The sequence below is a fragment of the Chiloscyllium punctatum genome, chromosome 8 (assembly GCF_047496795.1).
Source record: "Chiloscyllium punctatum isolate Juve2018m chromosome 8, sChiPun1.3, whole genome shotgun sequence".
Lineage (NCBI taxonomy): Eukaryota > Metazoa > Chordata > Chondrichthyes > Orectolobiformes > Hemiscylliidae > Chiloscyllium > Chiloscyllium punctatum.
Genome location: NC_092746.1, coordinates 64,071,958 through 64,086,132, shown reverse-complemented (window position 1 = coordinate 64,086,132; position 14,175 = coordinate 64,071,958). Strand labels below are relative to the sequence as shown.

Genomic DNA, 14,175 nt, shown 5'->3' with positions numbered 1-14,175 from the left:
TTTTGCACCTTCTCCAGTTGGAATATCCACATAATGAATCAGAAGATTTTCTTGTACACACTTAATGAATTCCTTTCCATCTGAACCCTTAACACTGTAACAGTCCCAGTCTATGTTTGAAAAGTTAAAATCCTCTATCATAACCATCCTATTATTCTTACAGATAACTGAGATCTCCTTGCAAATTTGTTCCTCAATTTCCCACTGACTATTAGGGGGTCTATAATACAATCCCAATACAGTGATCATCCCTTTCTTACTTCTCAATTCCACCCAAATAACTTAACTGGATGTATTCCCAGGAACATCCTCCCTAAGTACAGCTACTCCCCTCCTCTCTTCTTTCTATCGTTCCTCTAGCATTTGTATCCTGGAACATTAAGCTGTCAATCCTGCCCATCCCTGATCCATGTTTCTGTAATTGCTATGATATCCCAGTCCCATGTTCCTAACCATACCCTGAGTTCATTTGACCTCCCTGTTAGGCTTCTTGCATTGAAGTAAATGTAGTTTGATTTATCAGTCCTACCTTGTTCTCTGCTTTGTCCCTGCCTGCCCTGACTGTTTGACTCACTCCCTTGCCCAACTGTACCAGTCTCAGATTGATCTCTTTCCTCACTGGGTTCCCCCCACGCCCCCCATCCCCACCTCACTAGTTTAAATCCTCCTGAGCAGCTCTTGCAAATGTCCCTGCAATTAATCCCTTTCCAATTCAGGTGCAATCTGTCCTTCATGTACAGAGATTCCAATGATCCAAAAATTTGAATCCTTCTCCCCGCACCAACTTCTTAGCCATACATTCATCTGCTCTATCCTATTCCTATGCTCACTAGCTCATAACAGCAGGAGTAATCCAGATATTACTACCCTTGAGGAACTCCTTTTTAAATTCCTGCTCAACTTTTTTATTCTCCCTTCAGAATCTCATCTTTTTCACTTCCTATGTCAATAGTTCCAATGTGTACAATGACCTCTTGCTGGCCCCTCTCCCCCTTGAGAACATTCTGCACCCTCTCTGAGGCATCCTTGATCCTGGTACCAGGGAGGCAATACACCATTCTGATTTTTCACTTTGGGCCGCAGAAACATCTTTTTGTGCCTCTGACTAGAGTCCCCTATCACAACTGATCACTTGGAATTCCACGTACCTCTCATTATATTAGAACCAGTCTCGACAGCAGAAACTTGGCTGTTCATGCTACATTCCCTTGAGAATCCATTACCCCTTACATTTTCCAAAACAGCACACTTGTTTGAGATGGGGATAACCACAGGGGTTCCTGCATACCCCTCCTACCTTTCCTGGAGTTAACCCATCTACCTGACTGTATGTGCAGCTTTTCTCCCTTCCTATGACTGTCATCCATCACACCTGCTAAATGAAACACAGACAATTGTATTACTAGTTGGCAAGCATCTGCTCAAACAACTGATAAGCACCATTTACACAGCTGCCTTCCTGTGTACCAGAGTTTTATTTTTAACTCCAATTTGTCCATATTCTACAGAGACCTTAACTCCTACACTATGTCCATTCCATGGAGAAATTAAAGATCACTGCGCATTTGTAATTTCAACACTCTACATTTGAGGCATCACTACTATCATTTGTTATGTACCATGTAAGTAGTGCAATTGTGTCTAGGATTGACGATTTTGAATTTTTGGATGTAGGTTTACTCGCTGAGCTAGAAGGTTCATTTCCAGACGTTTCGTCACCCTACTAGGTAGCATCTTCAGTGGGCCTCAGGCGAAGCACTGCTGAAAATTCCTGCTTTCTATTTATATGTTTGGGTGTCTTTGGGTTGGTGATGTTATTTCTTGTGGTGGAGTCACTTCCTGTTCCTTTTCTCAGGGGGTGGTAGATGGGGTCAAACTCAATGTGTTTGTTGATAGAGTTCTGGTTGGAATGCCATGCTTCTAGGAATTCTTGTGCATGTCTTTGTTTGGCTTATCCCAGGATAGATATGTTGTCCCAGTCAAAATGGTGTCCTTCCTCATCCGGATGTGAGGATACTAGTGAGAGAGGGTCATGTCTTTTTGTGGTTAGTTGGTGTTCATGTATCCTGGTGGCTTGTTTTTTGCATGTTTGTCCAATGTATTGTTCGACTGGGACAACACATCCATTCTCAAACAAGCCAAACAAAGATATACATGAGAATTCCTAGAAGCATGGCATTCCAACCAGAACTCTATCGACAAACACATTGAGTTAGACCCCATCTACCATCCCCTGAGAAAAGGAACAGGAGGTGACTTCACCACAAGAAATAACATCACCACAGGAAATGACATCACCAACCCAAAGAAACCCAAACACACAAATAGAAAGCAGGAATTTTCAGCATTGCTTCGCATGAGGCCAACTGAAGATGTTACCTAGAAGGGTAACGAAACGTCTGGAAATGAACTTTGTTAATTTTTCCCAGATGCACTCCAATATCCAGAGATGTATGAATTCAAACAGCAAAGGCAGTAACTGTGCAGATTCACTGCTGTGTCAGTTAGCAGCGTAGGTTTCTTTCTCTTTCTCCCTCATTGCCCATGTGGTTGCTGTCTTTTGTCTACCTTCCTCCTTTTAAAAGTGCCGTTGTTTTGATAATTTTTCCCCAAAAGTTTCAAAACAATGCAATTGCATATAAAACAGTATTTCCTGCTCCTGGAATTTGAGGAAATCACCTACAAAACCTAAAATACCTCAAAAAAGGAGCAGCTCTTACAGCCACAATTTTTCCTGTCCTCCATCTTGGATTACCTAGCATGACATTTCAGAATGAGTCCCAAAAGTTTTCTACAGTTTATGCTTTAGTGGAATTATAGTTGATTATCCCTGATAGTATGTCCAATTTTTTATAATTATTTTCTTTTTAGGATTTGAAAATAGACTTTAAAACTAAATGTCTTTCCCTCCAGCCTCCTCCTAGTTCTCCATAATATTAAAATATAATTTAATAGGGAACTAGCTGTCATAATAACAAGCTGAACATTACATGTGATATCAGAATGTCCAGTGTGCTGCTCTCCAAAAACAAGCTGTCCTACTGAATGATACTAAAGGATGCCAGGGAGGTTGTAATCAATTGTGACAGGCTGTAAGACTTAAATAAATTCAAATGTCACCAGCAGTAAAGGCAGTAAAGGATGAGACCTGTCTACCGAAGAGACATGGACAGCTGAGTAGGATGCTCGGAGAGGGAGAACAGCAAAGGAATAAAATATGGAAAATTGAGGCTGTGAATTGATACTTGATGAAAATAAGTACAGCTGAAGCAAACATTTATAAGAATTCATTTGTATTCAACTAAAATTCAAAGAGAATTTGTTTTAGTCCATGACGTTCAAACTTGTACATTTGGAGAGAAAGCTTTGCTAACTTATTCACTAGCTAAGCTTTATTAAGTTTAAGTTTGACTGGCATTACATATAACTTGTTCTTATTCAAAACTTGTGAAGTATATCAGATGAGGGTGACATTAATATGGCACTTTATACATGAAGTGTCTGGACTGAGCATGTTCAGATTTAACTGTTAGGTTTCTAACATTACAACACCTAATGTTTAATCAGAAAGGTGCAAACCAGTTGAATTTGATACTTTGACTTAAGAGGAAAATCTTCACAAGCTTAGCCTAATATGTTTCAATGTCACAAGAAGATTCAAGTTTATAAAAGAAATTAATAAACCTGGTTTAGGCATAAAGGTAAAAGTTCAAAAGAACTGAGTACAAGGAATGCAAAATAGACAGAAATTGATCATGCCATTTAATCATGATTCAGCTGATGCAAAATATCTTTAAGTGAACCTGGAGAGATCGAATTCACCACTTCAAAGAATTTAACACATTGCAATATTGAACTACAGCAATGAGTCAGAGTTTTTACAGCATGGAATGAGGCACTTCATTCCAAATTGTCTGCATCATTCATCTATTCAAACCCAATTTGCTAGCACTTGGCCCACGGTCTTGTAATTTATGGTGTTTCAAGTGCTCATCTAAACACTTCTTACATGTCTTGAGGATTCCTCTTAGGAACCCTTTCAGGCAAGGAGTTCCAGTTACCCACAACTCACTGGGTGAAAAACAAAATCCTCAAATCCCTTCCAAGCATCCTGCTCATTACTTTAAAACTAAGGATGCAAAAGCAGAACCATTTACTAAGGGGAAAAGATTCTCCCCACCTGCTCCCCTTCATCCCCCCATAACTTTGTACATCTCAATCAGGTCCCTCTCAGCCTTCTCTGCTCCAAGAGGAACAACCCCAGCCTCTTCATAGCTGAATCACTGCAGCCCAAGTGACTTCCTGGTGTATCTCCTCTGCACCCCTTCTAACGCAATCACAACATTCCTACAGTGTGGTGACCAGAACAGCACACTGTATTCTAGCTGCAGCCTAATTGACATTATACACAGCTCCATCATAACATCTATTCTCTTCCAGCATCTGGGGAATCATGTTATCATTTTAAAATTAACTCAATCTGACTAAATCTGAAAAATGTAAACACGCTGTCTAAGATTTTTGTCTGAGCTCATACTGGGTACTTGCTTTCCCCAGGATTATTGTCATGTTCAATAATGGGATAGGCCCTTTGTGCAATTTGTGAACTTTAACTGGGTTTGGGCTGACATTCTTGAGAGAAAGTGATAAAGTGTGGAGGTAAGTACTTCTGCTCATTATAAGGACTGTAAAGCCCTGAGCATCAGAAATCTGCCTGCAGACAGTCCTGACATGCACTGGAGCTGGCTGTGGCCCTTGCACACTATATACTGTGTATTTATATGTTGCCTGGAGCACTGGGCTATGTTAATTGGGGCCAGGACAGACTGCTCACCCTCTCCTGACAAAACATCTGTTGGGAATTGACCAACTAAAAGCATGTCAGTCGTGCAGTGAGGTTATGCTGTGGGTGGCATTAACGAGATGACAGTGGAGGGGATGAAGGACAGATTGACTGACAGCACTTGCTGTCGACACAGCACCAGGAGTTTGGTAATAGGCACTGCCAAGACTGTCGGTAGTTTCACAAAGAAGACGGCCAAGATAAGTCAGGTGTATTGAGCAGGGAGGGATTCGACAGTTTAGGGAGGGGACTCAAGGAGAAGGGAGATTTTAAAGTGCAGATGTGGAGAGAGGAAGGGGGTTGTTACAATCTTCAAGTTGGGCTCCCCTTATGATATGCAATGGTAATCTCTCAAAGATCGTATCCTGTTCTTTCCTAATGCTTTAAAAACCCTTTTAAAGAAATGAATGAGCTTCCCATTGTCGCCCGCCTGCACCTGCCAACCATGTTATGGCATGGGTAGAATAATACTGGGGTTAGCTGAGCTTTCAACCTCCACAACTGATTTTGGTTTACTTACATATGCCAGACACGTTTCTGATCTTGGCACCTACCTAACAACCAGGTTAATGAAGTGAGCTTGGGCTGGATGGCCTGGCCACCTCACTTATTTTATACCCTCTCCACTGAAAACAGATCAGCAGGGGTGTGTAATATTGAACTTGTTCCTTCTGTGTTTGAGCTGGCCCATTGATAGCAGTGTGTACCCTTAGTTAAGGTAAATGTACTGAAGTGTTCATTATTTTAATCCAATGTTGCCACTCCTCCCAATACTTTGGGTCCCGTGCTGCACCCACCTTTAGACAGTCACCGTGGAAGTCTCAAATTTATTACACAAACCAGGCAGCAATCACACAGCGCTGCAAGTCCACACAGTGGTAGAGTTTCCCTGCGGAATCATTCACTCCAGTTCAGACCCTCTCACACTCACCCATCATTACACAATCAGTCTGTGCTCTACGTACAGCACACTGAGCATTAGGAGACCTACCCAAGTAGCACTGCTTGCTCCTGAAATCCCTTTCTCTATTTTCAACCATGGACATGGCTTGACAACCTATCATTGCAATGCCATGCTCAGAATTCCTTCCCTTCCATATAAGACACAGATTGGCACATTTCTCTCCTGATCCCTGTATCCTATGAAATTTCTGACAAGGAGAGACATGAAAACTCCATCTGCTGACTAATGTGCCTCTGCTTTCCCTTTCTCAGAGTGGCCCTCACCCAGGGAAGCCAGGAGTGCTAGGATAGTTAAATAAAACAAAGAACTAAGGATGCAAAAGCAGAAACAGAAATTTCTCGAGAAACTCAGCAGGTTGGTGATATCTGTGAAAAGAAAACACAATTAATGTTGAGTCCAGTAACTGAAGAAAGGTCATTTGATTGGAAACATTAACTCCTTTTTTTCTCCACAGACGTCACCAGAATGCTGGAACAAAGCTGTAACTAGATTCTCTGAATACCACATGGCAACTTGGGAACCCACGGTGATAGGTGCCTCTACTGTATGAAGGTGATCTGGCAGGGGTGTCACTGACCGATGTAAATTCAGATTAAACATGGCTTCGGGAGAGGGTGAATGGGAATGGGGTTGCTGTGGATGACTTAAATTTGAGATTGTCTTGTGATTCTCCCACAGGTCCAGGAATTGAAGTCTCCCCAGAGAGGAGCTGGCCCTTGGACATGAGGAGAAGACATGCCAAAGTGTGCCATTGTCACCATCTTCCAAGATAGGCACCAGACCAGAGACATATAGACCACAGAGAGACGTTTAGCACAGAAAGAAAGAGTGTGGTGCAGTGAGTGAAGAACAGAGCGCTGGTGTACAAGAGGAGGTGCCATAGGCAGAAGTCTGTGTGCACAGCTTATTCCAGGGAGGGAGAGCACAATTGCAGATATACTCTGCACAGCCTCAGGAATTTCCCTTTGGGACTGGGTATTTTGACATAAAGCTCCTGCCCCTTTTCAAACTGAGGTTTTGTAAAGGGGAAATCTGAAGTTGCAACAGTGACCTGTTGAAACAAGTCTCCAATTGTCCTTGATGTGGCCTGTAGAAACACCTCAGTGCATTCCCCTCCTGGAAAAGCCTCTCTTGGCTTGCAGGCGAAAGGGAGGACTGCAGATGCTGGAGATCAGAGACAAGATTAGAATGGTGCTGGAAAAGTACAGCCGGTCAGGCAGCATCCGAGGAGCAGGAAAATCGACATTTCGGGCAGGAACCCTTCATCGGGAATGAGGCTGGCAGCCTTAGGGGTGGAGAGATAAATGGAAGGGGGTGTGTAGGGCTGGGAGAAGGTAACTAAGAGTGCAAAAGATTGATGGAGGTGGGGATGAAGGTGGGCAAACCGGATTAGTTTAGTTTGGGAAACATGGACGAGTTGGACCATGCGGTATGACTGTTTGACTATGACTTTAAAAGTTAAGAAAAACCTTGGAAAAAAGTTTTTCAACTTCAATATTACAGTCTTCCTCAAATTAGGAGATAAGAAAGGTTCAAAAAACCTACAACACATGAGAGTAATGTTCACAAAGATATACCATGTTGCTGTGGTCTTCACAATGGAGAACCTGACCTTAGGAGAGATGCATGAAAGACCACATGAAAATGCCTTAGGCCAGGGAGGCAGAGGAAAAATTGTTTTTCAAGGAAAAAACTGAGTTCAGTATTTTATGATGTGTTTTGCACCTCCATTTAAAAGTTTTATAAAATCCCTACAGTGTGGAAACTGGCTCCTCGGCCCAACAAGGCTACACTGACCCTCCGAAGAGTAACCCACCCAGATGCATTCCTCTACCCTATTATATTATATTTACCCCTGACTAATGCACCCAACTTACACATCCCTGAACACTATGGGCAATTTAGCATGTTCAATTCACCTAAGCTGCACATTTCCTTATTTTGTTTCTAACTAATGTTTCATGTTTTATCAAATCAAAATTTATCAAAGAATGTAATTCTAAACAGTTTTTCGTAGTTATGTTCTTATATTCTTTTGAATCCCATTGTTCTACTTTGAAGTGTTTCACTGGGATGGATTATATCAGGATGCATCACTTTGCCACAGTGCCAGCAGGCTTTGAATGAGAATACTTGTCTGCTTTATTCTTAAGTTCTGAAAACAGATTTTCTATTGCATTTTGTAATCGAAAGTTGTCTGTCTTCATTCAACTCCAGTGGATTTTAGAAAATAGCATATAGACAGAAAGTGATTATGATGGTGTACAGAAAACAAATGTCAGAATATTGCGACAATGGAACATGTTTTGGGACGTAAAGGAATTCAACAGACTTTACCTAATAAGAACTCTCCTGCTGCACTCACAATGTGTTGTAGGAACATAAGAACAGAAGTAGTGCATTTAGTCTCTCAAACCTGCTGCACCATTAAATACGATCATGGCAGATTGATAGTCAACCTGAATGTAATACTAGATGATTTTGCTAAATTAATAAAGATATAACAAAGCAAACATCAGACTAAAATTAGGTTTAAAAAGGACCATGTGATATATCAGGATTGCACAACAGACTGCCACCAAGAAACACTGATAATAAAGAAAATAAGCAATAGGACGATTCAACAGAAGAGTCGACAGCAAGTGAGATAGATAGTAATTTAAGTTAATAAGAAATAAAAGGACAATCAAAACAGGAAAGCATCATCCTATGAAGAAGGGACCATCATGTGTCTGAGCATAAAGAAATATTACCTTCCCTCAGCTTTTGTTGTATGTGAGACAGTATGAGATTTGAGAAGGATGTTTAATAACACACAAAGGAGTCAAATACTCAAACGGAAATTGTCTTCAAAGGTTGGGGGGGTTATAAATGTTGAAAAGTTATCATGTGCAGAGGGTATACATCCAAGAAAATTGCAGAAAGGTGAAAATATAGAGCACAGATATTAACAATAAATTTCCAAACCTTTAGAAACTGGAAATGTGCCAGATAATTAATTGTGGGAGAAAAGAGCCCAAGGCTTTTGAAATAGAGTTCTCATTTTAAATTAATCTTAGTGCATTGTCATCATAAAATCAGAACATTTGGGATGACAATGGCTGTGGTTTTTACTCTTATTTGCATATGTTTTAATAAGCGAGCTGGAGAAACACAAGGCTGTAAGGTCAGGTTAAGTAAGAAAATTCAGGGGACAGTTTTTGGTCATATAACATCAGCCAAAGTTCCTACTGCCCCTTTTATTCTACTCCCGATACTGTATTAAAATATGCCAAGGAAGACATGTTGTTTCAGGTCCTTCCTTTCTGCTTTATGTGTACAAAGCAGAGGCATGTACAATTACAGCATAACTCATCTTTCTAATTGACAAGAAAATGTTGGTGAAATAGTTGGCTTGCTTCAAACTCCATGAGTTCCTTTTCCTCGGTCTAACATGCATTGTAATGTTTTTGGGACACTACACCAGGTTGTAATTCTTTAGGCCTATTTCTTATATATTTTATCACTTTTTTTTAACAACAAATTTTACCTGATTAAAGACGTAGTTACTTACTTGAGCCTCAAGAAAAATATTCCATCTGTATATTTCAATGAACAACCTAATGCATTCTGGGAATTTAAGATTGTATAACCCAAATTCTGCTCAGACTCTCAGAGACTTGGACAAGGATATTAAATTGAAATACAGTATTTCAGAGTGTCACAATTTAAGAAGGATATGAATGGAAGAGAGTGTAGAAGAGGTTTATGGGAATGTTTACATGCATGAGACACATCAGTTAAGATTGAAATGGGAGATATTGGAATTGTTTTTGCAGAGTCGTAGACACACACGGCACGGAAACTAACCCTTCGATCCAACTAATCCATGCCAACCATGTTCCCAAACTAAAGTATTCCCACCTATCTGCGCCCAAATATTTCTTATTCATGAACTTATCCCTATGTCTTTTAAATGTTTAACTCTACGTGCATCCACCACTTGCCCTGACAGTTCATTCCACACACAAATCACTCTATGTAAAAAAAATTGCCCCTCATGTCCTATTTACATTTTTCCCCTCGCACCTTAATAATATGCCCTCTGGTTTTGAACTCCCCCACTCTAGGGAAAAGACCCTTGTCATTCGCCTTTTCTATGGTTTCATAAGCCTCAATCAGGTCATCTCTCAACCTCCTACCCTTCAGTGAAAAACGTCCCAGTTTTTCCAGACTATTTTTGTATCTTAAACCCTCCATGTGCGGCAACATCCTAGTCAATCTCTTCTGGACCTTCAATAGTTTATAATATCCTTCCTATAATAGCGTGACCAGGACTACACACAGTACCCCAGAAGAGGCCTTGCCAACATTCTGTACAACTTCAACATGACATCCCAACTATGACTACTCAAAGGTTTGAGCAATGAAGGCAAGCATGCTAAATGTCTTCTTAATCACCCTGTCTACCTGTGATGCAAATTTCAAAGAATTATGTATTTGAACACCTAGGACTCTCTGTTTTACAGCACTACCAAGGGTTCTACCATTAATTGTAAGTCCTGTCCTTGTTTATATTACCAAAATACAATTTATCCAAATTAAACTCCATCTTCCACCCCTCAGCCCATTAACCCAATTGATCAAAATCTCTTTCTTACATAACTTTCTTCACTATCCACTATACCACCAATTTTGGTGTCATCTGCAAACTTACTAACCATTCCTTCTATACTCTCATCCAAATCAGAGGAGGCAGTTCAGAGGAGATTTGAAAGAAGCTTTCAAAATCATGGGCGGTCTGGACAGAGCAGAGAGAAACGGTACTCACTTGTAAATAGATCCAGAACCAATGTTTTGCAAAAGAATCAAATGTCAGGTGAGAAACAAAACATTTTCACATTGAGAGTCATTAGGACCTGGAAATGCACTGCCTGGAAGTCAGGTGGAGACAGGTTCAATTGAGGGTCTAGATTAGAGTGGTGCTGGAAAAGCACAGCATGTCAGGTAGCACCTGAGTAGGAAAATCGATGTTTCGGGCAAAAGCCCTTCATCAGGAATAAAGGCATTCAAGACCAATGTTTTCCCTAAGTTGTGCAGTTGCACAATGATCAGGATTATTGGTTAAACTAATTAGGCTAACATTCTATTCAAGGGTTTTTCTTATTTTTCCACAGGATGTGACAACACTGCATGTTCAAGCATTTAGCACCCATTCCTAGTTGCCCTTCAGAAGATGATGGTGAGCTACTTCTTGAGACCTTCAGAGTAGGACCACTCAGAGTGCCATTAGGAAGGGAGTTTCAGATTTTCACTGAGTGACAGTGAAGGAATATTGAAATAGGTTCAAGTCAGGATGGTTTTTGACTTGGAAAGGAATGTGCAAGTGGCGGTGTTGCCATGCACCTTCTGCCCTTGTTCTTCTAGGTTGTAGAGGTTACAGGTTTGGCAAATGCTATTGGAGAAGCCTTGGTGGTGAAGGAAGTGCATATTTAACATGGCATTTGGATTGTAAATCAACCCGGCCTGTTTTATCCTGCCTGGTGTCTTAAGCTTGCTAAACATTGTTGCTGCTGCACTATGAAGGTAAATGGAGAATATTGCATCACATGCCTAATTTGTACCCAAATCAAAAGGTGAGTCATCTTCTGGAGAATTTCTAGCCTCTGACCTGCTCCTGTAACCATAGTTTTTGTATGGTCTGACCAGGTAAATTCAATGGTAACTCACAGGATGTTGGTCGTGAGGATTCAGTGATTGTGATGCTGTTGAACATGAAGGGATGATGGTTAGACTCTCTCTTGATGGAGGTGATTATTGTCATAGAGTCATAGTATGGAAACAGAGCCTTTGGTCCAATTTGTCCATGCTGACCAAATATACTGAATTAATCTAGTCCCATTTGCCAGCATTTTTGGCCTATATCCCTCTACATTCTTCATATTCATATATCCATCCAAATGCCTTTTAAATGTTGTAATCTTATCAGCCTCCACCACTTCCTCTTGCAGCTCATTCCATACATACACCACCCTCTACATGAAAAGGTTGATCCTTAGGTCCCTTTTAAGACTTTCTCCTCTCACTTTAAACCTATGCCCTCTAATTTTGGACTTCACTAACTTGGGGAAAAGACCACGACTTTTCACCCTATCTATGCCCATCATGATTTTACAAACTTCTATAAAGTCACCCCTCAACCTCCAATGTTCTAGGGAAAACTGTCCCAACCATTTCAGCCTCTCCCTATAACCCTCCAACTCTGGCAACATTCTTGTAAATCTTTTCTGAACACTTTCACATTTCATAACATCTTTTCTACATCAGAAACACCCAAATTGAACACAATATTCTGCAAGTAACCTAACCACTGCCCTGTTCAGACACAACATGACCTCCCAACACCTCCAGTCAATACACTGACCAATAAAGGCAAGCATACCAAATGCCTTCTTCATTATCCTGTCTACCTGCAACTCAACTTTCAAGGAACAATGAACCTGCACTTCAAGGTGTCTTTGTTCAGCAACACTCCCCAGGACCTTACCATTAAGTGTATAAATCCTGCCCCAATTTGCCTCATGTTTATATAAATTAAACTTTATCTGCCACTTCTCAGCCCACCACATTACCAATTTTGGTGCCATCTGCAAACTTACGAAACATACCTCCTATATACACATCCAAATCATTTATATAAATGACAAAAAGCAGTGGACCCAGCACCGATCCTTGTGGCACCCTGCTGGTCATAGGCCTCCAGTCTGAAAAACAACCCTCCACCACCACCCTCTGTCTCCTACCTTCAAGCTGGTTCTGTATGCAAATAGATAGTTCTCCCTGTGTTCCATGTGATCTAACCTTGCTAACCAGTCTAGCGTGAAGATTCAAGTTGGACACCTTACTGAAGTCCATGTAGATCACATCTACCGCTCTGCCTTTATCAATCCTCTTCATTATTTCTTCGAAAATCTCAATCACGTTAGTGAGACATGATTTTCCACGTACAAAGCCATGTTGACTATCCCTAATCAGTCCCTACCTGACACTTAAGTGGAATGAAAGTTACTTGCCTCTTGTCTGCCCAAGGCTGGATCTTGTCCAGATGCTGCTTGTGGAAATGGATTCCTTCAGTATCTGAGGTGTTTTGAATGGCGGTGAACATTGTGCAAGCATTAGTGAACATCCCCACTTCTGACTTCATGATAGAAGGAAGGTCTTTACCACTACTATTATTAAGGCTGTTTTGATTATTTTGCTCTTTTAACGTCTTGTCAATCTCATTGTTAAGGATTGTGAAAATCATTGTTAAAGTTAAGAGAAACAGATGGCGCATTTTGGTTGTTTTTGATCATATCTAATTTAGAAGCTAGGACACTGGAGTGGTTTAATGAGGGGCGCAAAGCTGAACAAATCAACAAACATACCCTTCAATGAAAGCTTATGTGTCTTGATTTCTCCCACACCAGACACCTTGTAATCTGTTAACAAATAGATTTATAATAAGATTTCACTGGATAATAAGGTGCAAAGTAAATGGGAGCTAGGTAAGACAATCAATTCAGATGGATCCCATCTTCCAACAGGACCTCAATGCTGTCAAGCACAATGAATCTGTCACATGATTTAAAAGTATTTACATATAAGGGAACTGAAAATACTAAATGCAAGCAAATCACTTCTATAATTTATATTGAATATTGACAAATAACCATACAATTGGGCAACTGCGAATCCTTGGATACATACATACCATGGTTGAAAGAACGAACATTAATCAAATTAAATATAATGTAATAAAAAAGCATGTTATGTTGAACTGAATAATATGAACCATTTAAGATTTATTTCCAGTAGCTTATCTATGCTTAACACAAGTGAAATAACTACCTCAGGAGCATGATACTGGATATGATCAGCACAAAGATGAAAACAAAGTAAAACACAGTCCCTATTTACAGAAAAGATCGTTGAAGCAAATTAAATATTACCTTCAAGGTCCTTGAAATTGAAAAGCAGGCATGGAAAAGCAATAATTTGTGTTTTATACTCAACTATTTTATAAAATTTTGCTTCTGTAATGTATTCTACTCAAAAGATAAGTTGCAACATCTAACACTAAAGGAGTGTGTAGCTAAGGAGCTTCTCTCTGCATCTCTTATGATCAGTGGAGGTTTTTAATGGCCTAGAGACACTGTACACTGGTTTCCAGAATGATTAAAAATATAATCTCTTATTGAGATGGTGGTAGTTAAGCGGGCACATTGAATCAGCTGTCATTAATATGTTTCTTCAAATTTTAATTCTCAGTGAATGCTTTATGACAGTCCAGGTTTTGGCTGAACAGTGAGATCAAGAGGTCTGTCTGTGATGAGCTAGTGGACTTTTA

At 40.3% G+C, this 14,175-nt stretch overlaps 1 protein-coding gene and 1 long non-coding RNA gene across 8 annotated transcripts in view; one reads left to right on the top strand and one right to left on the bottom strand.

Moving 5' to 3' along the window:
• Positions 1-14,175, bottom strand: part of tpk1 (thiamin pyrophosphokinase 1) — a 385,692-nt gene that overhangs the window by 61,472 nt on the left and 310,045 nt on the right. The gene's annotated exons all lie outside the window — the stretch shown is intronic.
• LOC140480244 (uncharacterized) lies at positions 6,058-6,692 on the top strand. The gene is made up of 3 exons (XR_011961228.1): positions 6,058-6,161; positions 6,262-6,359; positions 6,486-6,692. It is a non-coding gene; the product is annotated as an uncharacterized lncRNA (long non-coding RNA).